The 25,590-nt window shown below is 39.1% G+C and overlaps 1 protein-coding gene across 8 annotated transcripts in view; it reads left to right on the top strand.

Annotated features, from left to right (window-relative positions):
• The window catches only part of NCOA2 (nuclear receptor coactivator 2), a 188,481-nt gene that overhangs the window by 74,315 nt on the left and 88,576 nt on the right, over positions 1-25,590 (top strand). For 4 of the 8 annotated variants that reach the window (XM_042869028.1, XM_042869025.1, XM_042869029.1 and 1 more), the window contains one exon: positions 20,772-20,869. The exons of 2 other annotated variants lie outside the window; for them this stretch is intronic. The gene's annotated coding sequence lies outside the window, so the exon portion shown is untranslated. Of the gene's footprint in view, positions 1-20,771; positions 20,938-22,154; positions 22,175-25,590 lie in introns of those variants that run through there. 2 more of the 8 variants (XM_042869031.1, XM_042869033.1) reach the window with 2 other exon arrangements.

Below are 25,590 nucleotides of genomic sequence, written 5' to 3'. Positions count from 1 at the left end.
TGACCATCCTTTCGGAGAATAAATTTTTCCTAACATCCAGCCTGAGGACTTAATGGCCTCTGCATGAAAAACATTTTATAACAGCAATCATGAAGGGAACAGAAATCAGGACAGTTGTGCTTGGCGCTTCCCAGAATTTTTGGCTGTATTTTAACAGGGAGGACAAGAGAAGACAAAGTGACAATTGCTTTAAGACTTGTGAAAAACTGTGGTTGTTTGAAGTGTTTCTTTCATTCTAAAACTTTAAGACGCAGTAAGGATTATAACCTATTCAGCTGTGTAGAAGATTCCTTTCTATTCTTGTCTTCCAGTGTTGTAGGAGAACATGCAGCTCCCAGTCTGAAGGGAAGTGGTGACACAGCTTATATTTGAGCTTCTCCGTACTCTGTTCTATGAATTGAGTACTTGCCAGGGTTACTTTTGTGTTTTTTTGCTTAGTATGACATGGCCATAGTTTCCTTCATGGCTGACTTTCTAATCCAAGCTCAGGTGTTGAAACGTGCTCACATTGTGTGGTGCTTTCTCACTGACTTAAGTGACTGGAAGGGGCTGTGTTATCAAAGAGGGTGGTAGAACCAGTCAGTTCAATGCAGCAAATAGGTTGCTCTCCTTTGTGCAGTAGTATGGTCCCAGTGGGGCCAAGACCAGTCTTCAGGAGATGTCTGTCTCTGCTTTTTGCCAAAGGAGGTGGGGAGTTCAGAAGCAGCAGATGCTGCCCAGCACCTGGACGTTATTCAGGGTTTGTCCCAGTCCTGTTTAGAGGACAGCCTCTACAGCAGTGGAGGGAGCTCGATAGAAGAGCCTCCAACCTTTTGTGGTCCAGTCTTATTTCATCACTGGCATCTTGGCAGTATATCTGGGATAATTCCTTGCGGGGTGTGCAGGCTTGTCAGGTCAGCGACTCCCATGAAGACTCAGAGATGAAGTCTGTGAGAATCTGGAGGTGGGAGGAATCTATAGCCAACCACCAAAACATAATGGCAGAGCCCTTATGATAAGTGACCTCTTTTAATAGAAAACCACATCCTTCAAGACTGTTCATTAAAAATGCCTTTATCAATTACAAGCTACTGTGGCATATAAAAAGCATAACATTTGCATATGACATAATTCAGATTCTAACTTCTAATTGCCATTGGAGAAGTCAAATAGTACTTTCTGAGGAGACATGGTATTATTGTAGATTGTTATAGTTTTTTATTGCATTTTAGGGAATTTTAAACATTGATTTGAGACAGTAACTATTAAACGTGAAAAAAGCATAGGAAGTTGGAATGGGAAAAAAAAAAACAGTACGTGTATATGTATTTGTCATTGGTATGCTGTGATAGTCTATAAAAATTTTATTATCCTGAGATAATACACATACCCATTACATGAGAGCACTGAATATTTACTTAATAGATGCAGGTTGTCCAAAGCAATTACCTCTATGCTCAGTTGTGTATTTTTATTATCATAAGGTTAAATACTAAATGAAGATTTCAATTTTTTATACTGTTTACATTTTCTTTAAATTCTGCATTTTTTCCTATTGACTGTTTCAAGAATTTTCACTATTGAGCATTAAGGGGGGAACCATTATGCTGTAGTTGTAACATGGAGATTCAGGTGAAAACAAAATAATACAAAAATCGTGTACTAAAAAGGCTTTAAGATTTTAGTTTTAAGGTCTCGGCTTTCTACCATCTTTCAGCTGATGGTAGAAAAAACCTCTAAGTTGCTTTTATGCTTGTGTATTTAAATAATCTGCATTACTTAGGCACAGAGAAATGCATGCACTGTGGAAGAGGGTCGCTCTTGGCCTCTAGTCTTTTTTGCAGGTTTGTTGTTCTTTAATTAAACTGAATGTAAGCATCATTTCTGCTGCATCGCACTTCCCTGCAGTTGGTGCTCTATGGACCTACATGAAATCCAGGTACTTGTAAATCCCACCAAGTCTCATCAGGCTGCCCTGTGGTTTCTGGTCTGAAAGATCTGCTTCCTAGGAGTCGTCTGTTTCTCCTTGTCAGGAATTGGTCCTTATGAGTTCTCTAGTCAGATTGCTCAGATCAGCTTTGGACTCTGCAAATTGCCCCAGTGATATAAGTAGTATCAATCGTAACAGCAATAGGTAGTATAAATTCATGCTCTGTACCTGCAAACTTTCTAATATTTCTTTTTGAGCTGTAGAAATACTGTAGAATACTAGAAGTAATGCACTCTTAAAAGGAGCTATAACCACCTGGATTCAAATCCTGTGTATTTTTATTCTGGTGGAACTTCTACTGAGCAACAGTCTCATTTAGAAGATTTCTGTACACTTGTGACTGTAATGTTCCAGTTCTTATCTTCAATAATTTAACTGTGGTTTCAGGGCTTCTCTCAACTTTTGGTCATAAGATCTTTCCATTTTTCTTCCAAATCTGGTTTCTATTCCAGACAGACTTTGAATTTTCAGAAATAAAAATTACAGAGTTCAGGAAGAAGTAATGAAACTTCAAAAGTCTGTTTGTTTTCTGCTATGTTTTAAATTAATCTTCTGTCGTTGTTAATAGAGAGCACAAGAAAATGTAGAAAAAATTAAGCATTTTCCAAGCACATGGAGATTTATTCAAACATTAGGTTCATAAATAGATCCACGGTCCCTCTTGTACACAAGTTAGTTAAAGATTTTAGACAGGAGTGGTGGAGAATGGATTTTTCAACATTTTTCTGCTTACATGCTCATACAGAGCCATAGAAGTACCTCCAAGTGCAGGCTCTGAGTTAGAAGTACATGTTTTCTGTTTTGCTTTTTGACAGTACCTCTATGTGTTAATTTCTGAATTGGGTAGATGATTGGTAACAAAGCACAAGTGCAATAAGCATAGCTGGCAGATACCAGAGCATCAGTCTTTGTTTAGCAGCTGCTAAGTAAAAGCCTGTGGTCTTTGTAATGCAAGAGGTAAGACGATAATGGGCTGTTTCAGACAGATTTTGGTTTATATATTTAGAGTAAATTCTTCTTTCTTTGTTTTTGTTTTTTCCTTTGTTTTTATGTGAATGATTGTGACTACATAATTTTGAGTGTGAATGCATGGTTATGAACTGCTTAGAAATGATTTAATATTATTCATTTGATTATTCTCTTGTATATATTACTTGACTGATTTTTTCAGTGGCTTGGGCTTGCCTTTGTTCTCTGCTACATTTACAAAGGGTTTAGCATGTAAGAATCAGACATGAGACACAGCTATGCAACTATTCATGAATGTCGACTTTAGTTTGTCCTTGGAGACAGAGTGCACGTGCATAAATACTGAATTTAAAAAAAGGAAGCAAAGGATCACAAATCTATCACAATTCGTAGACTAAAGTAAAATACATGTCCTTGAAAATGTATCTCTTTCTGTATAACTTTTGTTAGAAAACGTGGGGTCTGACTCTCTGCTTTCCATTGAAAACTGCCTGCTATATATATATATATATATATATATATATATATATATATATATATATCCACTATAGGTAGATTTAAATCCCATAATATTTCTGTTGAACAGTCTTTTAGTATAACCATCTGTCTATTTTGGGCCATCTAAATTAGCTTTCTAAGAAATTATAAGAAGGTCAAATATTCTTATTTATTTTTAGTCTTCTTTCGATGGAATGAAAGCGGACACTTGTGTACACATGCACTTGCGTCGTTCATCTCTCTTCACAGAATCATAGAATGGCTTGGGTTGGAAGGGACCCCAAGGATCATCAAGTTCCAACCCCCCTGCCATAGCAGGGCCACCAACCTCCAGATCTGGTACCGCTCTCTTTGGTGGCAGCTTTAACTGTTGTGGATTTTGGTCACGTCTTTTGGCAAAGCAGAGATCTCTGAAGCCAGAGCCCACACATTTTGTGAAAACAGGTATAGGTGGGAGCACCTAGACATGTCCTGACAAAGGGAAAGGTTGCAGCATGAAATAATCTTAAATCTTATTAATTGCGTGTGAATCCTAGGAATGGGAAAAGATAGGCTTTTCAGAAACGGTCCAGCTGTGGGAAAGCTTTCTTCAAAGCTTTTGCCTTTCTTGACACAGAAGTCAACCAACCAGGGGATGCAAATCTGTGGGAGATGAGGCTTCATTAATTCTGCTGTTTGTGGGACTGCTTGTTGTGTAAATATTTTAATAATAGTAATAATATCAGCAGCATCAATGTCTCCATTCAACCTCCTGCTACGTATTCAATATTTACATTAAGAATGTAGGGATATTCATGTGAAAATCCTAATTTTCAAAGACGCTTTCACAACAAACACCAAAAGTTAGTTGAAATGCCTGCAGAGCTTCTCCTCCCCTCTCAAGGCATACGGAGCGGTTGCTCCCCTCCCTTCCAAGCTGCAGGTACAGTGAGCTCCTTCCAACCACGTTCTGCATGTGGTTCCAGCTGCACACGGCCAGAACTGCTGGAGCTCTTTACGGGGAGGATTCAGCGTGGTTGCTGGGCTCCAGGGGAGTTCACTGGGAAGAACAATATCTCTACAGTACGCTTACTGAATATGGAAATAATAATTATTAAGCTAACCAACAAGAAATGTATTCTTAATAAAATGTGTGGGTAGTTTTTTCTTCAGTGTAATCATATGACTGTATAATACAAAAATTGCTTTGAGAGCAGGTCAAAGATTACACGTAGCATAGACTGCTGTGATTGGTTATGAACAAGTGAAAATACAGTAAACTTTTGACCCGGCAGCAGCAAATGGAACTGTGTAAAGCACCTACAGATGGCAGGATTTAATGTATAGTCGGTCTCTAGCCCTTTCACAGCAATTACGATCATATTACAGCGGGCACGGAGGGGAAGTCGCTTTGTAACCGTAATACAGTGTGTCTTTGAAAGTTTTGCATATGCAGTTGCATGTTTCATTTTGGTGCAGCCATCAATTAGCTTAGCAAAAAGAATCCAACTTCTGTCGTTCTTGTTTGCCTTAATGGTTTCCTGAGCAGCGTGCCAAGTTGGTTTTGAACAAAAAATCATTTGACCATTCTGAATAATTTTGATAATTCAGACTGCAGGGTATTTATTGCTAAGCCTTAAAGACGTGATGAAGGTTTTATGTGTCCTGCTGCTGCCATAGGGTTGAAGGGATGAGGAAGTGTGACTTCAGAGAGACCTGGGAAATGGCCCTACCAATAATCCCATTTGATTCTTAGGTTCTTTTTGATGCGTTTGATTTTTCCAGTTGAGTTTTGAACAGCAAGATCAGCTATGAGCTACATTTTTTAGTTTAGTCTGATAAAAAAATATTATGACATGTAGGCCATTTGGCTAGGCTTTGGTTTCATTTGTACCTATGCAATTACAAATGACATCAAGGAAAAGAGCCTTGTGAATGAGAGACTGATTTCCTGTGAACTCTGTCTGTCAACAAAGTCAGAAGCCCAGTTGCACTACTGGCACAGAGCGATGGTTGCAAAGCCTGCTGAGCATATTTTGTATGACCCGGGGCCTATCAGGGATCTGGCTGAGGTGGAGGATCTTTGTGTATGCACTTCTCCCATGTTTGCCTTTCGTTGTCATGCTTTGACACGCTGGCAGTCAGGAAAAAAGTCTCCATTGTAGGAGGTGTGCTGCCTTGTGTTTGTGATGCGACCACTATCTTCCTTCCCATCTCTTTGCTCTGCCCGCTGGTTTATAATCCGATGTGTGTGCCAGATGTGGAGGGGTGCAGCGAGAGCACTCCAAGCTTTCAGACCATTCCATGGAGGGAGTTATTTTATTATAACTGCGGTTCACAAAAATTTGCCTTTGGTTTTACAGAGTGGAAATTGCAAGCATATGGTAGTAAGATAAATAAGATACTGAAAAATGTTGTTTTGAAGGAAGGAAGAATTTTCAAATACTGATAAAAGAAAGGTGCTTTTTCTTTTTTTTCTTTTTTTTTTTTTTTTCATGTTGAAGCTTGCACTTTACATTTACTGCTGGGTTTAATTCCATTTGTTTTTGGAGACAAATGTATTCACTTTAGCCATGCCTGTACCTGCAGCAAAGAGCTGCTGCTGAAAGCTTTGAGGCACTTAAATGGCTCAGTGACTGTTACCACATGAGTTTGATTGATTTGGTCACACAGGATTTTGAAACTTTCCAGTTTGTTAAAATACAGTGAAATGAAAACTACTTGAATGCCAAACAACATACCTTATCGTCAACTAATTCCTTCTACTGATTTTTAACTCCCTCCAATAACAAACAAACAAAAAACCCTGAAACAAACTTTGTTGTTTCATCCATCCTTCTCTTATATTGATAAGCAGAAATCAGGTGGCAGAGACCCAGCCTCGGTAGGAACTCGTGGGTTGGCAGAGTGACCCAACAGACGTTAAAGCCTGATTGAGTAATCTTGATCTTCAAGGTAGGAGCATAATTCCTCAACGTCAAGGGCTTGTCTCTGTTGTGGCCATGACTTGCATGGATTTGCTGTTCATGTGGCAGCTATTCCACCTGAAAATAGCAACTGTTGCTGCCACATTTCTACCTTATAAGCGCCATCTGCCCAGGGAGGTGGTGGAGTCTCCTTCTCTGGAGATGTTCAAGACCTGCCTGGATGCCTACCTGTGCGACCTGCTGTAGGGAACCTGCTTTGGCAGGGGGGTTGGACTCGATGATCTCTGGAGGTCCCTTCCAATCCCTACAATTCTGTGATTCTGTGATCTCTGAATTTGTCTTACTTTGGGGGTGTAGAATAGAAAGCCAGCTTTGTAGGGAAAGAATGTTCTTTAACGTATGGAGTGGAAGGGAAAGTTAATTAATAAGATGGATTGCGTATTTGAGAAGAGAAGTTATTTTAGCAACTTGTGTTCTTTCATGATTTTTTTTGAAGTACGAAAAGAAAGGTCCCAAAATGTCGTTATTGAAATTTTATTGAAATATGATGGAATTATCTCCATAGTTTCACTGATTAAAGTAGAAATCTAGTGAAGGACAAGCATACGTGCTCTACTTTATGAATAGTACGCTACCTAGTTGCATATAGCAGGAACTGAAGCATCTCCAACAATATCTAATATCTACTTAATGAATATGCTGTATAATTCTATAAAACGTTGTCCTTTCTGAGAGTTAAATATTTAACAAATTATATGTACTTCATAGCACCTGCATTTTTCTCTTTTTCTTTCTATAATAATTTCTGGAAATAAAATAGTTAAAATGACACTTTCAATATCACTTAAAGCAGCCTAGGAAGGTTTCCATTGTAAATTGAACAAAAGTTCTTATCTACCTTTGGTAAGTAGGTGAAACTCCTGCGCACCATGTTAGCATAGTTTCCTTTCAGTGTTATCTAAATACCTAATTTAGTTTTCCTTTATTCTCACTCTGAAAAAGCAACAGACAATAGCTATCACCTTGCATACAGATACAATAACCATTGTGTGCTTGTCTCTTAACTCTCCTCCTCTTCTGCTCCCAAAGGATAACTTTCCCGGCCTGGTGCCATTCTTTCCTTATTGTCCTGTATGGAAGCATAACTTAACTGGGTCAGTGCTTTCCTACTCTAATTCACGTGTCAAAATTGTGTTGCAAAAGGGCACCATTACTGCTGTACTGGTAATATTTAGGTCACTACAAGTGAATTATCGTCACACGAACATTCTAGATATTGAGGGGTTTTTTAGCTGTCATTAAACCATTGGAAAATCATTACAAATAAATTAGCATATAGATGTTGTTTGTCTGCTGCACGCTGAGCTAAACATTGGCAGTGGAACTTCACAATAAAAGTAGTAATTTGCCATTTAAATCTAGTTAAAAGAACTTTTATTCCTGGTAGATTTAATTTACTAGGGAATAGTAAATAGACAAGGTGTAGGGTTAAACCTCTTTTCACAGAAAGCACCAAAATTAAGGTGAAATACTCACTACGAGAGTGAAGCTGCTGAATTTTGTACTCTTCAATTGTAAACTGGATAGGAACGCAGAAGATCCTTGTCCTGGGGTAAGGGATCTGATGAGAGTTTTCTCTTCAACCAGCTGCTCTTGCAAGCTGGACATCGGTTTCGGACAATGCTTGAGATGCAGCAAACATCTTGAAAATGAAAAAAGGATCATTTGACCCTCATTTTCTATGTAAGCGGGAATTAGCTTGATGCTAGTCTTCTGCAGAAGAGTGTGCTTTTTGGGGTCTGTGTCAGCTCAGGTAACTGTTTTGACCTCGTGACAGTCAATCCCAAGCACAGCCAGAGCAATATTAGTGTGCAGATTAGTGAAAGCTGATTGGCGAAAGCAGAGGCAGTGCCCATGTTTGCAGACGTGACCACTTAAAGCTAATAAGATTATAATAATTTACATAGTATCTACTTAAGCACAGGTGGTGAAAGTAGTAGTGAGGGGCGGGAAAAAAGGTAAGGAGCTTACATATAGAGAGATATGGGGAGAACTGTGGTGAAACATGCCTGGCACGGCGGCCCTCTTGCGCAGGAGCTGCGTGCAGCTCTCCTTGATGCTGATATCCCTGCTTACACTTCAGCTGAATGGGAATCAAAGACCAAACTCTGCTGAGAAGTATTACTCACCTGCTCATTATATTTGGCTATTTTTTTTGCAGCCAGGTGTAAATACCAAGACTTTTAACAGCTTCTCGTAAAAACCCACACAGGAATTTTTGATGACATATGCATGTTTCATTTTACTGTCTGCAGGACTCCATTTGCACAGAGAAACATATATCACTCAGTCTTCAGAAGAACTTTGTTTTGGAGGCTTAAAAAATTCTCCAAAATATCATCAGGTTGCTTTGTTGTGGACAACTTGGTCAGAAAATAGCAGCTACCTCCCTGCATACTTTGTGTTTTGGTACCCAATTCAGCTGGGAGAGGCTAGGAAAAAAAGAGAGGGATTTAAAATCATTTCTCTTTAATTAATCCCAGGAAAATGCTGGCAAATCTTGTCTTCTCTTACTGCACGGAGTATATCTTTTAAGTTCATTTTGTTCTTATAGCACAAGCAAGAACTACTTTTTTTTGTTTCAAAATGATTCTTTGGTTTGCAGTTGCCACGTTTTGGGTTTACCTCATTTTAGCACATGCAAAGGAAGGAGTGTGTGTGGTTTGAGATTTGTTTTCTTCCTTCCCCCCCTTTTTTTTTTTTTTTTTTCTTTTTCCCTTTTTAAAAACTTAGGGTTTTGTTTTGTTTTTTGTGAAGAGGGCATTCTTGTGCTGTGTTAGTTGAATCTAGTGCTTTCATAGAATTGTGTTTTATTTTGCACTGTTATATGTCAGTGGTAATAATAGTGGCAATATTTTTTTGCCTGTAAAATATGAATCTTTGGCTTGCTTAAATATCGTGCTATTTCAACAGACTTTGTGTTGTCCTTTGTGGCAGATCAGTGTATGTTCTTTCTTCTGGGAAAGAAAAAGAAACAAACCAAAGGAAAACAAAGACACAACCTCACTTTTGTTATCTCCCTTGGCTAATGCATATGGACCTTGGGTCCTGCTGCTCCTGCACTTCAGAGGGCAGCACAACAGATTAATTTGTGCCTGTTGTATACTCTTAAGTCCTCGGCAGTCTGATACAACATCAAGGCTCCACCCTGAAAAATCAGGAGTGGTCTGATCCAGTGCCAACAAAGCATTTGCACGTAATCTTTGCAGTTAAGGACATGAGTAGAGCCTTGGACTTAACATTAGGTAAGACAGTTCAGAGAATTGCAAGATTAAATGTTTAATCCAAGCCATTACAACTGCGATGTTAACTAATAAATAAACTAAACTGTCTTTTCTTCCCACAGTGGTACAGTCTTATAAATATTCCCAGATGTAGGGATTAGTTTGGGGGTTGCAGTTAAACAGTTTTTCTACAGAGCATTTCTTGCATGTTTATTTCTGGTTTAAATTTCTTTTTCTTCACATTAATATTAACATTAGGAAAAAGACTGCTTTCTTAGGTCACGAAAATTGATTTCTTAGAATATCTGGTGGGCCTCAATTCTGTCTTACATAACTTTGGTCCTTGCAGTATACCTTCTTCTGGTAGTTTTTTCTGGGTAGAATCAATATTTCTGAAGTAAATTATTTTCAGGTTGAACGGTTCACAAAGCGTGATGAAATCTGTATCAGAAAATAATCTGCTGAAATACCTATCGGTATCATTCATGTATTAAGTAGACCACAACTACTTTCTTCAAGTGCAGTCTGGTCTCTGATGTGGTCTCCAAGAAATTTGCACTATGGAAGACAAATTTGTGTTTCCCGGTTGAGGAGATGCTGATATCTTTACTGATGGAGGTAGTGCTGTTTCCCGGTACCGTTTCCTAGAGCCAGTCCTTTCTTGTTTTTCCTCTTGGGTGTGTTTAGACTAATAAATTTGTCAAAGAGCTAACATCCACCGTGCATTCTCACGGGCATTGTTTTGTAGTATCTGGCTGTTTTCATAGCATTGCTGTAGGCTGCAACCTGAGTAAAAAGGCAGCGTGCCTGGTGTTACCTACCTACGTACACCTGGCTCACAGAATGACCTTGAGTAGGTCATTTCATTTCTTTGTTCATCCTGCGATCTATAAGCTAGAGATAATAAAACATATATCCACCTTTGCGAAAGCTCTTTGAAATCCGTGGGTAAAAAGTATCCCATAAGGTCAAAATATGAATTATTTATTGCTACATGACATGCACAGCATGCAGACTGTAGGGTTGTAGAAATCCTGTCTGTTCTTTTTTCCCCTGAGAATAGAAGTCATACCTTCAGAACTCCACTTAGAGAAGAAGTATTTGTTATATGGAATCTAATATAATCTTTGTGTGCATGTGATAGTATTGAAACTTCAGTATCTCCAAGGAATTGCTTTCAAGCGGGAGTGCCCAGCTTACTCTGATAAGTGCAAATGCAGTTCTCAAAATAATAAACACTTCAGAAACTAAAGAACAAACAAAATGAGATCAGAAAAGTAGTCAAAGTTCAGGGGAATACTGGATTTTGAATTTCATGAGTTCAAAACCATGGTAGGCTTACCACAAGGTGAAGGATCACTTCCTTTCAACTGATTGCTAATACTAGTAGCCATTATCCATTCAATATTTGAAATAAACTGATATTTTTAGTATGATTCCTAAGGTTCGTTGTAGGTCATACTTATCATCAAAATGGGGAAGGGGAAAAATGCTGCAGTCATTGATTACTATTTATATTCTATTCATTTAGGTATATGTTAATCAAGATCTTATATTTTTAATATGCTCACAGATCTACACACCCACACACACATATTACATACTGAAAGCAAAAATGAGTGTGTTCCAAGGGACTTTGCACTTGTGTGAACAGCTTCAACTCTTCTTGGAAATCAGTAGGCAACCAGCAAGGTTTTGAAGGACGCTATTGTACGTGTTCCTGCTGATATGTGCTGCTTTCTAATTGAGTTTCTCTGTGTATCAGTTTTGGTTTGTGGATGAGTTTAAGGAATGGTCTTAGGCAGAGCACACTTGTAAGTTATCTAACATAGAGATCCATGACATTAGCATAAATTTAAAGTGCTTGGCCTTTAATCCAAGTCCAAATATTAGCTCAGAATGATATCCAACTAAATCCAAATAAGCCTTTAACTATTTGGGAAAGGACCAGGCTTTCTAATACTAACAATAGAGGCAAGAGGGCTCTTGCACAAACTTTAGACCTCCCCTAGCAATAACAGATTCCTGGTATTCTCTACTGCACTACTGGATGAAGTGTGGCTTTACACCTGAAATCACATCCAGTCCAAAAAACTGTTGGAAGATGTTGCTAGAACAAAAATTGTGATGGAGAAGGGTAACAGTGCCAAGTAGGAGATTTTTGAGGGGGAAAAAAATAATTAAAGTGAAATTACTTTTACATGCCTTAATATAGCAAGTTTAGAAGAATATACTTTTAGACTATGGTAAACTGATTAACAGCAGTCATCTGCTCTGAAATATTTCCCTTTGTATTCCCTTCCATGTAGTCCCTCTTCTCTTCTGCTTTAGGCATCATTTTGGTTGTTGTTTGCATTTTTTTGATACTTCCATCTAGCATTCTTCTCAGCTGTAGAGCTTGTAGAGCTTGAGGACTTTGCTGGTTTGATTTACTTATCTGCCAACTGCTCTGGCTCTGAGAGTGGCTGAGATGCTGCAGGATATACATTAGTAAGTGTAATTAATCTGTATGTATTTATATAGAGAGATATTAACCGAGTGCAATATATTGAAGATGGCAGGGATCCTATGTCATGGAAGCTTTCTAAATGCCTAAAGCATAAAAATGGGTACTTTAGCACTTCCTCATCTTTCCCCTATTCTTCTCAATAATCCTCGCTGAAAATACAAATGTTAGTATCAGTGTTATATAGGAGTAAGCAGCTAGGAGTAAGCAGCTTGACCTTCTCTTTGCTGTGTTTCCTCCTTGTATTATGAAATATCGCATCTAAGAGCTGCAATCATGAGATTGCCTGGCTTTCTAAAATTGAGGCACTTTAATTGACACTGTTACTTAATTCCCAGTGCATCACTCATTGCTTCCACTTGAGGCTCTCCCTTCTTGCTCCTGTCAAAGTGTTCTCATATTTAGCCCTTCTCAATGCCATCTAGTATAAGCCTCTATATAGCTAGCATATTCAGAATTATGTTGAATCCAAAGTCTTCAGGAAGGTGATTTCAGAAATTGCTGTTCTCTTGGCTTATAGAGGCATAGGTTTACCATTTACTTCTACTACTACTGCTTCTTTCTAAAGCAGTGGTGTTTGTTTGTGGTGGTGGTGGTGGTGTTCTGGTGTAGATGATTGATTTATCTATCTACATGTATATATTTCTTTTGCTTTGGATATCTTTGCTTACATTTCTGGAGAGTCATGGCTGTGTGCTGTATTCACTCTTCTATAGGATTTAAAAATGAAAAAGCATTGGGGAAAAATGCCTATCTCAAGAAAAGAAAAAAAAAAAAGCCATTCAAAAGGGCATGTCAAACATATTCATCAAGAGAATTACTCCAGTTGGACATTAAAACTCCCTTTAATATCTGTTGGTGGCCTTGGTTCATTTAAGCTATGTTCTGTCCACACTGTTAGCCTTTTGTCTGAGAGAATAAATGACCATTCATGAATTTTGTTTTTGCCAAGCTAAGTGTGAAACCATTTCCAAAACTTGACTGGCTGTCAGTGTGGTAGTCAGTGGCACCTATGTCAACATCCCAAAACAATAGCATCCCAAACCACATTTCCCATCTGTAGAAAACCAGTCCTTCAGACTTAGAGGATTGTAGCATCCTCTGCAAGTCAGTTGATCAGACTTTATCAGAGAGGCTCAATAGCACTTTGTAAGGGCAGCAGTTATTCTGTACATGTTTGATGTGGCCCTGCATGGCATCATGCTCCTCCAGAGCAGGTAGTGTGGAAGCATAGAGCATGTCAGTTGTCTGGCAGTTTCTTTGATTATCTGTTGGCTTCTGATTGAAATTATGGCTTTTGAAACATGTAAATGACGTTACATTCCAATTATTTTAGAGATCGTTTCTGTCCTTCACTATACTGCTGTTAAAACTGCAAAATCTTATCTGTAAGAGAGGCCTTTTTGTCTTGAAATGTTGCATATCCCACCTATTTTCCTTGTAGTACTGGCCAAGAACAAGCTGCCCAGAAAAGCTGTGGATGCCCCATCCCTGGAGGCATTCAAGGCCAGGTTGTATAGAGCTCTGGGCAACCTGCTGTAGTGGATAGCACCCCTGCCCACAGCAGAGAATTGGAACTAGATGATCTTTAAGATCTTTTCCAAACCAAGCCATTCTGTGACAAGATGCTGAATGGGAGAAAGGATCTCTTGGTTGGTCTCTTGTCAAAGGGGTACTCTGACAATTCAACACAAATGGTTTATACGATAGTATTTATTGTTGCATTATTAACTTGAAGCTTTGAAAAGATGAGGTTTTTAGAACCTCATATTTTTCAAAACATAAATAGAAATCTCGTTATTAAGAGTCATCTGTGAGATTTCAAGAAATAGTTCTGTGAATTGTGAAGTGTAACACTGATGTATGTGTGTAGAAATTATCAGAATGTTACAGTATTATCTACACGTTCTAAATATATCAGATGAAAATGATTGAGCTGTATGCTCTTTCTGAGCCTTTCCCTTCTGTCGTACATATGTACATCCTCTGCAGTCAATTTTACAGAAAACTCAGAGGAAACAAGTTGAGAGCTATATTTCTATTTTTATAGTTTGCTGTGTTGAACTTTTAGAGTTAGCAATAGGCACAAGTCCTGACATATTTCCTTTCTTATCATAGACTTAAATATTCAACTATAAACACTGGGGGTTATTGAGACTGTGTAACATTTTTGTTCAAAATTAGGTCTCTCTTAGACTTCTGTGTCTCATTTCTACTGTGAATAATTACTGGCACATCTACATTTTGTCCTTTGTTCATATAAAGTGATTATTATCTTTCTTTAGACACATTTGTTAATGGTGACACTAGTAGAAAACCTGCACTGTTGTGAGAGAGAAGTCATACATCTGCTGAACACATAACTGTCATGGCTTTAAATATTCCTGAATATTCTACATCAGCAATTACCGTTATATTAGCATAAGGTTGGGTTTTTTCCCCTTTTACTGTCTTAATTTGTAAGAGTTGAACATCTTGAATTTTCATAACATTTCAGTTAAATTTCAGTTTCATCACATCAGCCTCAGCCATTTAGAAATTGTCCTCAAGTTGATTTTATTCCCTATTTGATTAATTATTTGTTTGCCATTGAAATGAATTCCAGCTGCTGATAGTTCTCCTTTCACTTTTGTTTTACTCATTAGGCTGCAGTCTTTGGCTCTTGGTTCTCTCATCAAATACTGTTATCTGTGACAATAACTTAGGAATATTTGTGTTTGGGTTCAGTCAAACAGGTGTCTCTCTTCCCACAATTCTGTTGATACCAAGAGAAGTAATTTTTAATAGAAAAGCTATATTTCTTTTGTTTTTCTTCTGCACCATTCTCTATCATCCAGTGATATTCTGGGTACTTAGAAATCTGGCTTTATATCAAAATTTGACATAGTCCTGTTCTAGTAATACAACTGTTACTGTGTACTGAATTCCAAATGATTAAGACAAGAGGTCAGTCCAGGGTGTTTACTGTTCTTCACTGTTTGCTTTTCATCATTTACACTGACATAGCACTTTCTGACATGTTTGTAAGGTTTAGCTTGAGTGAATGATGAAACATTGAATTAGCTTATGATTTATTCTCAAATTTGCAATAAGCAGCTGTCCCAGCATTCCAGTTTCTCACATGTGAGGCCAGTTATTCTGGTAGTTTCCCTTCTTCGGTGACGTCTCTTACAGGGACATGAAAGCCCAGAATTCTGGGCTCTGTGAGATACAGTCCATCTGTGTTTCCTTCTCGCCACTTACAAGAGCTGGCTGCCCAAATGCACAGCAATGTCTTCATGCCTCTGGTGGCTAGAAAAAGTCTACTGAGCAGAGACAGGACAGAAGATTTTTTTGTCTTAGCGGGAAATGTTAGTTTTCTCTTTGGAGAGAAGTCCAGGCACAGAGACTCGCGTATTCATCACTAGACATGGTAATTTGCTGTATCCTGAACTAAAGGTAGGGGTCCCACTTGCATTAAACACAACAGCAACTTTCTATTACAAGTAAAACCTCAGGCAGTATATCAAGTCTTGCTGAGTTCACACAGCACTGCTTTTATGGCCAGGTGGAGTGTAATGCTGTACTGCCCTGTCTGGTTAGCAGAGACCGTAACATTTCACCAAATGATTTCTTCCTTAATCTTCTACCTTGATTGAGCCATAGGATGTCGTTTAGAGATGGATTTGTCTCCAGCTGAGACTACAACAAAGAAAACCTACCTTATCCTTGGATGAAATAGTTGGATTTTGTTCCACTATTAAAAGTAAACATTAGTTAGTCTATCACGTAACTTCTGTCTAGCTTAAAATTTCACTTGCTGAATCTTGCCCTATGTTGGTATGCAGGTTTAGTGATTCTATTATTATCAGAAATCTTTTCCCTGTAAGTATTTTTGTTCTGTGATTAGGCAGCTTTTGATTTCTTGAAATAAAGATATTGAGCTGTGTTTTGAAAATACACTCACTGAAAGCCACATTTTTAGTATTAAGTCATTTCTTTAAAAAAAAAAAACAATAAAATCTGGACTTAATAATATAATTTTATTCCTAAGAAGGGATGGTAGGTGTTACTATGCATGTAACATATTGTATTAATGCAACCTATTACTTCTCTTCTGTAGTATTTCCATTCTCGTTCTGGTTTTCTCTGCTTGCTCAGCTTCCTGTGTTGAGTTCCTCTCATGTGTTTCCGACATCAGTGGAAGCAATCTGCTGTCTTGAGCTTGAAGTGAGACTCAACGCCATCAGAGAGCAGCCCTCTGTGTAACCCATAGAGAGCGCTGCTAAGAAACTCAAGGCAGAGGATCCAGCCTTTCAGTAGTTTAGAAGTGGAGAGACAGGTCCTAGCCAGGACATTTTTTTGGTCTTTCATATGCCTTCTTAAATAAAGGTAAAGTGTTGACGCAGCAGAGATTAATTAAAAAATTGAAGAAAAGAAAAAAAGAAAAAAAAAAACAATCATTATTCACTCAAAAAGTACGTAATAGGAGTCATCACACTTGTATTTAAAAATATATATATATATTTGCCAACAGACATGTCCATGCAGAACTTAATTGTTTTTTATAGCACATGGCACAATATTTGAGTTCTCCAGTCAAATACTGCAGAAACTTGCACGCTTTGGGTGCTGTATGCACAGTTAGAAAGTTACAAGAGCTGCAATCCGAAAGCATAAATGTTTTCATACTGCTAAGAGAAGTCAATAGTATTATCTGCGTTATTAAGAGAGAAGGAGGTTCCTGCCTTCTCAAAGTTCTCATATGGTCAGAAGTCAGAAAGCACTTAGCAGTGTGCTGCTGTAGGTGTAAGTGCTGCTAATACAGATGCTTGTCAGAAATGACAAGTGCTGAAAATCCCAGTGGAAATGCAATCAATACGATTCCAGCAGGAGTTGGTGGTGTTCGTTGTCTCTCAAGAGAAGGTGCAAAGGTCAGAAAAACTAGATTTTATTTCTCAAACCCTCTTTATTTTAGCTCAGCTGGTAAAAGCAAAATCTACTTAGTGTTCAAGTAGTAGTGGATTAGGAGTTCCTGAAGTGGTGAAATTTCTATGTCTTGAGTCAAAAGTTTCCAGTTCCGACTTGAAAATCCTAACATTTATGTTAGTGTTCACACAGAGGAATTTTATGATCTGATATTTGAAAGCCGTATGTTTGCTTCTACATTTATGGAAAGTTAACACGTGAAAAATCATTGCACTGCCTTTATTTCTGAGCTGTAACATGCTCACTGTGCTTCCTGGAAGTCAGGCCTCAGCATCTCCACTTCTCCTTTTCTGTGCCGGTGGAGGTCTTTGCCCTCCCAGCCTTTCTCACAAACAGCACTTGACATAGGCTAGTCAGCTCTCCTAAAAGTCAGTGGCCTCTTGACTCGAATAAAGGCCAGAGTCAGCTCTGTCACCTTTCCAGTGCGTTTTCAAGTGTCTTACTCTTCTGCAGTGCAAACAGCTGCTGTCACTGTAACAGCAATGGCTGCACCTCATTCTGTGCGCTGCATGAGAGGATCAAAGGGCTGATGGAGGCGGGACTGGATTCTCCAGGATGAGGCACAGACACTAAGAGAACAAACTGAAAAGCCTTAAGATGGCTGGGGGCTGCTTTGCCAGGCCTTGCCTCAGGTGCACATGTGCTGGGAAAAGGGTGAGCAGCAGGCCCCGGCTCTGTCGTGGTGCATTCTCATCTCTCACTCTTGATTCACTCTTCTGCAGAGGAAAGAAGGGAAGAAAAAAGAGCACAAGTTCAAGAAAACTTTTATTAAATGCATGTAATGGGATCAGTTTTCTCCTTATCAGTTTCAATTATTTTACTGTGTTAAAATAGAAATAGTGAATGTTGTAGTGAAAGAACAGCTTTCCTGTGTCCACTGCAAAGCCACTTGTGTTTGGGCAAACAAAGCGCAGTATTAATGAAATACGTTTCCTAGTGAAAACTTCAGCTGAACCGCTGCTGCATATGAAATGTTCGTCTTGCAGAAGAAATCTGCGGTGCCAGAATTTGTTTTAAAGGTCATGTCCTCAATCCCAAATAATTTGTTGGATTAATTCCTGTGAAACTGTTGAAAAGGAGACACAGATTCTGAGTTTTCCACTGAAAGTGTTTATTCACTGGTTGATAAAACCAAGAGCCTTTCCTCATTCTCAGCTGCATGTTTCCTTATTTATACACAGACTGCTGTTTTCTAATAGGAGTGTTTTTCACTTGCTTGTTCTTTCTTGTTTTGTCTAGAATCAGTCTCTGTACCACGATGCCATACTCCCTATTCTCCACTCATTTTATCTATACTCAGTTCACTAAGCAATCTTTTTCCTAACATCTGTGTACTTTTACTTCTTTTAGTCTTTAATTCATACTGCATGACTATAATAATCCTTTTCTGTTCTCTGCTTTTTATTTACTTGCGATTCCTTCCCTAATCTGGCCATTGCTATGTTTGGTCTCACCATATTGCACTGGCTTTCAATTTTTATTTTGGGTTTCCTGCAAATATTAGCAGTAGATTTCCTTCCCTGGTATCTTGACTGGTATGATCCCACTTTTTATGTTTTTCTTAGATTATACTTCTCAAGCAAAGTGTTTTGTGTATGTCCTTCGGAAAGCTCATTTTGCATCTAGTGTTTGTCTATTAATTAATTTTCTTGAATATCAAGTATCTGTGTGTAATCTTCACTTTTCCACACATTTGCTAACTTTTTTTGTTGGTTTTTTTGGGGGGGCTTTTTTTTTTTTTTTTTTTTTTTTTTTCTTTAAATGTAACTCAAAATAATGTTCATTTTATTTACCTTTTACATTGTGGCACTTTGAAATATAAACATATCCTAAGAACTCAGTGAAAAAATTAATATTCAGTTTACTGTGCACGTGTGTATGTTTGGTGAATATAGGGTATTATACAGTCTCCTTATTGAATCAGTTTCTTTCTTCCTGGACCTAAGGTCTTTCCCACAGATCATATCTCAAGCACAGAAGAAGGAAAAGTAGAAAAAAAAGGATTTGCTCCACTGTGGAAAGGGATCTCATTCCATTTCTAGCTCCTGTCCCCCAGAAAAGTCATCTTTCCATTTGGTCAGTCCTGAAAAAGCTCTGACTTTCTTCAGAGCTTTGAGTTGTCTTTAGGGAGGGAAATAAACAGAAAAGGTGAAGGGGCAAAGCCAAAATGCACAGAATAATCATTATTTCCTCATGACATCCACCTTATTTTCTTACGAGTACAACCGCAGTCTCCAACACTAACCTTCTCAGTGTTTGGTAAAACCATAAGTTTATGATCAGTCTTATATTTAAGGAGAATAATGTGGGATAATGGGAGATGACGGAAGTAGAAGGAGAGAAGAAAATAACTGTTCCCTTATTAGGAACTGAAAGGAGTCGGTGCAAAGCTGCAAAAGTTGTTTTGTGGGCTTGAAAATTTCTTCAAGATTCCCCATCCAGAGCTTTCTCTAACAGTTTGCAAAACTCAGTACTGAAGTAGCAGAAAGGCTGCTGGTCTGAGCTGTCAGATTTCTGTGCATGTGTTTTTGTCTTTTGTGTAGCTACTTTGCCTTTTACAAGTAGGAAACCTCATGAGTGGTTGGGTGCAAACCAACCTGAAACCTGGTGCTCTGTGTCAGAAGGAATGGGAAATCAGAAGCTGAAAAAACTTAGATGGGTATAGCAAAATGCTTAAGATGCTTGTCAGGGTATTGTGTTAAAGCAAGATAAATGATGTTATGTCAAAAAAAAAAAAAAAAAAGACAACCCCCTCCACAAAAAACACGAACAACAGAAAAAGGAAGCAGCTTGGCTGGAGGTCATATTGTGGAGGTTATATCTGTTTGTACTTTTTTTGCATTTTTATGAGAGTTCAGTGCTGGGAAGAGATAAGCCATAGGATGTCGCTAGGAGAAGAGTATTGCAGCAGAACTCAAATTACAGGCAAAAGAATAAGTTACAGGGGAGAAGAGTAAACCTAGCATGCCAGATATTTTGTATTAAGCAAGCTTAATATTCAGTTTTGTCCCATATGACGTGTTTATGGCCAGTGTGTGTGCCCCAACAAAGGCGGTGCCTAGAAACGTATTTGTTAATTAGTTTTGGTGCAAGAAATAGAGAGGGCACGTGCATTCCTGCCTTGCATCAGCAGCCCAATCTGCTTGTCAATGGAGGAGGATATAAAAGGATTCCAAGTGTTCCGGGTTCGGGTTTCCTCAGGAGCCGTACGCTGGGAAGCGCGGGTCAGAGGGAGGGAGTTGCTCTGTGATTATCATAAAGCGCTGCTCATGTAGCCTGGTGCCACGTGACTGCAGAAAAGGCATTATCTCAATGAAAAGGAAACTGCTTTTTTAGAGCAGCAACAGAACAGAAGCAGGAGGAATTTTCGAGTGCTCCACCATGCTGGATTGTCAAAGGGGGATCTCTCTGATCAGCAGTTAGGGAAGGATTAGCGCGGCCAGTTTGTCAGCTGTCATTAGAAGCAGATGACAGAGATGATAAGCTGCTGTGTGCGCACGTCCTCGCTCAGCATGTGCTTTGGTTTACATCGAGACATAACACTGCTTTGGGATAATGGAGAGCTGATATTTTTAAGGCTGTAAATTTTCTGGTAATTGTCTTTTTTTATATATATATAAATTCTTCGTTGTTTTTTTGTTTTTTTTTTCTCTTCCGTTTTTAATAAAAAGCAAGCGTGGTGGATGAGGGATTTATGCACATCTTGATCTGAAGACACAGAAAAGCTAGTGGGATCTGTCTCGAGCTGCAAGGGCTGGAAGACAACAAGGTGTGTTTCCGAAGTGCCATGATTTCATTGCCATTGCTGCTCTCTTCCTGCACGTCTGTGTGCCCTGGGTGCGTCGGGGCTTTCTGGGTTCTGCTGGGGGTGGGAGTTGTTCTGGGGAGCGGGAGGAACTCTCATTTCTTCTCGAACAAGGGAGATAAAGATACCATTTCTAAGTAGCAAATGTAAGGAAATAACGTAAAATTGATTCTCCGGTGTCTGTAGTTTCACCCCTTTTAAAGGCTACAGGTGTACTTGTGATTGCATGTGACAGTTTTATGGGTTTACGTAGCTAAATATATCTTAGCGCGCAGGAAATATTTTTGTAAGCAAGTTTTATGGTATCCAGAATAATACACAAATCCGTCTGTATTTTCCCACCATCGAGAGGAGGTGGAGCCCACGAGTGCCTTTTTCATTGCAGTAATTACTATTCAGCATTCAGTAATTTCTATGCACATGAAAAAGTACAGAGGAAGTCAGACTGAGAAATTTTTGCTGTAGAGCTTTCTCTTTCTGACCACGAGCTTAAGTAGACAAAACACATGGAAACATGAGCAGTTGTTACATAACTTTCTCGATTCTCTAATCTTTATCGTTTTCTTTACAAGTCTGCGATCCTGCAAATACAATGACATTCAGTTAATCTTCAGACCTCGTATTTATCTCTTGGCTGCGCGTGTTGATGTCATTGGCTATCTTGGCAGTATTTACTTTTCTTTTAACCTTGGGAGGGCAACGCTTAATAGTGCAGACGAATTTAATAATGATATCCCCCGTAAATGTGAGGCGGTTACTCTCAGTTAGGGAAGGCAGTGAGCTGCCTCCCCTACCCAGGAAGTTCTTGAAGCTTGTTTGTTTTATTTCCTTGTCGCACACGGCATTAAGCCCAGCATTGTACTTCCCCTGTGTAGCAACAACAGTGATCCTGCACCACAAAAAGTGATAAAACGATGTGTACCAGAGCACTGATTCTGACTTCTGCACAGTTTTGCTCCCTAAGCGAAGGGCTGTCTCTCAAAGCTGAGAAGAACAGGTCATTGCTGCAGTGCTCGGGCAGCCTCCTGAGCATATGTTTTCCTGGATACGTGTTGCAGTGGTGCTGGTGACTATCACGTGTAGGATCCTTTTAATAATTAATTAAATGCCTACAGGAAATGCCATAGTTTTATTTTATTTTATTTAGGACTTTGAAAAACTCATTCTACTTTGAGATAGGAAAGGGAAGGAAAATATTGTGTTTTCCAGAGTAATGGAGAGTGTGTTTGAAGCTACTTTACTTCATGCTGTGAGGACAGAGACAGAAAGGTAAACAAGCCAGCACTATTTATTTGCTTGTCCTCTTTGCTCCGCTGGGGACGTGAAGTGCAGGACGCGGCATGGCAGGGCGCAGGCCCTTGGCCTGCAGAGCCTTTGGGCCAGCCTGGCAACCTTGTGTCTTCCCCCCAGCAAATGTGGCCCTGCAAGGACAGTGCAACTTCCCCAGCCCACCACGTTGTGCCTTGCTGTGCTGTGCTGTGTTCCTTCATTTCACTGGGGGAGATCCCACAAGGCAGTGGGTGCCAAGAGGCTCTCACTGAAAAGGTTGCACCGAGGTTTTGCAAACATGCAGCTGTCTGTGTGGTTGTTTCTATTTTCCTGATGCCTTTTCGGACATATTAAGGGGGAAAATTTTGAATAATATCAACTTTTGCTGTAGATTGTCCCTTTCAAATGGCTTTATGTTCTCACAAAGCTCAGAAGTTACAGTATTTCCTTTCTTAAGTAATTCTTTAAGTATGGCACACGGCATATATATAGAACATCGATCACTATCTTTGAAACCCAAGGAATTTTATTTTATCTTTTGCCCACGCTTCACAATTATGGTAGCATAGCCAAAAAGGTTACATTAGTAGTAATTGAAAGATGTTGCTGTCTTTTTTCTTTCTCTTCTTTTTCTTCCCTCCAGCTCATTTGTCATCTCTGTAAGGTAAAATTCTTGAATAAGGAAGGAAGGAATGCAATAATGCATTGCAAAATATACCATGTTGTAAGAAAAAACAACGCCGCCAAAGATTGGTAAATCAGAGCTGGGTGACCACTTTGAAAATGGCATTTCGCTCCAGACGTCTAACCACAGTATTTAATAACAGATGCCACGATGAGGTCAGATCACTGGTTATTTTACTGGAGCACCATTTTATTTATTTACATTAGTAATGGGGGTGGGGAGGAGGGATGAGGACGTTAAAAAAGCCTTGATGATCAGTATCTGCATCATTAATAAATTGAACAAGTTTCTTAGTGCACTACAGTAGTCTGGCCCCATCATTATAAAGATGAAGCTGGGCTGAGGGCTGAGGGTGGGTCTGCGAGCCAGGCTGACTGAGCGGAGTGCAGGATGAGAACAGAACTGTCAGCTGATGGCTGTGTACCTGTCAGGTCAGCCTGCTGGATTCCTGGTTTGCTTTTCTTGCTCGTACCTGATTGGTTCCAACAGGCCTGGGAGAATGCCTGAGTTGAACCAAAAATTATTGCTTGCAGATAAAGCTTTCGCTCTTCAAATCTTGCTCCTCACATTCATCATCCACTTTGCACGCTGTTCCCAAACAAACTGTAAGATGCTGTAGTGCTCTGTTTTCTCATTCCTGATAGCCTAGGCTGTTGTGATTAAGCAACCATAATACAAGATGCCAATTAGAAGTTTCTGTTAGAATTCCATAATAAAATTATTTTAGTTGCTTTTCCTGAAGTTTTTTCTGGTTCAGTCCAGTTCTAAATGTGTGGTGCTTTTTGCTTTGGGGCTGTGCATTGCAGCCTTCTGATCCATTGCTTCTATAAATGTAGTGGGTATCTCTTGCTTGCTCTGATTATATTCCAAAATTAAAAATACATGGAATATACACTTATTCTTTCATAGCAGTTGTGATTATTCTTTACCATAAATGGTTTTTTTTACCATTTTATTTTAATTTCAATTTCAAATTAATTTCAGTTTATTTTTACAAAGAGAATGAAATGGATGGTGATGAACAACCAGCTTTAATAGTAGAGAACCTTGTTTTCCTTGGGCTGCGGGATGCCAGCACAGTTGTGACAGGCCTGTGGAGTGATTTATGTCCTACAAAAGAGCGAAATAACAGTTTGACATCTTCCTCTAGTAGGCTACGAGGAAAATACAAGCTTCACTGTAGTCGGTGATAAAATTCTGATTTATTTCAATTGAGTCATAATATACCCCTTTAGAACTCTTCATTTTTTTTCCAGAATGTGATCTCTGTTGTTGAAGGAGCCTGGCAGGCTCACACAGTTTTGCCTGTAACACTGGGAGGCCGAAGGTGTGTCAATGGACTAAAGAGTAAACGAGGCACCCCTGAATATAGGTTTGGAGGGGAGCGGTGGAATATTTCAGCCATCAGGGCTCTTGACCCTCCAACTGTCTGAAACAGAGGGAAGGGTCGTTCTGCTGTTGTTCTGCACTTTTTCCCCAAACTACTACAAGCTTCCATAACAAGCCACTAAATAAATTTTATTCTCTTTCATTTGACTCATGCAGCTGTTCTTATGTAGGTTTTATTTGGACGCAGGCTGCATTCCTTTATATGTACTTGTGGATATGAAGCTTATGTCCACAATGTTTTGCTTCTTACAGCTCCTTGCAGCTGACTAACAAAAGCAAATAGGTTTTATGAGTTATGTTTTCTTAGATGCTTAAAGATGACAGTTAAATTTTCTTCTTCTGTTATCGTTGGTTGCTGTATTTCACTGAAACGAATAGAAGTATACAAATGAAGTCTAATATAGACATGAAATTTGAAGTCGTTAGTAATAGTTGTTCTTGATCACAGATCATGATTAACTTATTCGTCTACTGAGAACATATCCACTTAGGGTGTGCTGACTGCTGTTGAAAGTTAAACTTCTTATCAAGTTTTATTTTTAATCTAAAACTTAATAAATGTTCACAAGACACTTCCATGTGGCACTGACATCACTTAGTCTGTTAGTTTGGATTCCTGAGCTCAGTCAGTGGGCACAGTTAGTGCTCTCAGTGTATTGACAAGAGTTGAACGTACATCTATGCTAAAAAAAAGAAAATGTACGTCTGCATATTGGCTGTTGATACAAGTATAAGCACTCAAATACTGCATATGCAATCAACTTAGCATGCAGTTTTAAAGTACATATTAACAAGACTGTTCTTTAAATAATTAAAAAAAAGAAGAAAAAAAAAAGAATTCCCAACTCTTATGCTGCTGCTCCAATGTAAGTGGAGGATACTGCTGTGGACGGGATTCAGGAAGCCCCTGCTGAAGGAGCTTCCTGCCCACACAAATACAGGGCATGGGGCTGAAGCCAGACTGCTGCTTCTCATGGCAGTGCCACCTGAGACTGCTCCTATCACCAGAGCACCACCTGGTCTGAGGCAAGCAAAGCCACCTTCTGCTGTGAAGAACACTGAATTTTCTTGCTTTAAATGTATTTCAAAGGCAGAGGCAATGGCTGAGCCAATCATATATTGGCTGTACTAGATGTATAATTTAAAGAAGTGCTGCAGAGCTATGAACCTCATATGGGCTCCAGCTGTATTGCTCCACTGGCAGAGGGCACCACCTAACCGAAGGAGGGCTGAGTTGAAAAGAGACCTCTGGGTCTAACTGGTCCAACACTGGCTCAAGCAGGGACACCCAGAGTGGGGGCCCCAGGCCCGTGTTCAGACACAAAGTCAAATTCATCTCATA

The sequence above is a fragment of the Lagopus leucura genome, unplaced genomic scaffold, assembly GCF_019238085.1.
Source record: "Lagopus leucura isolate 7727_CA_CO unplaced genomic scaffold, USGS_WTPT01 Super-Scaffold_100002, whole genome shotgun sequence".
Lineage (NCBI taxonomy): Eukaryota > Metazoa > Chordata > Aves > Galliformes > Phasianidae > Lagopus > Lagopus leucura.
The sequence above is the reverse complement of the archived record's forward strand: the minus strand, read 5'-3'. Positions and strand labels throughout refer to the sequence as shown.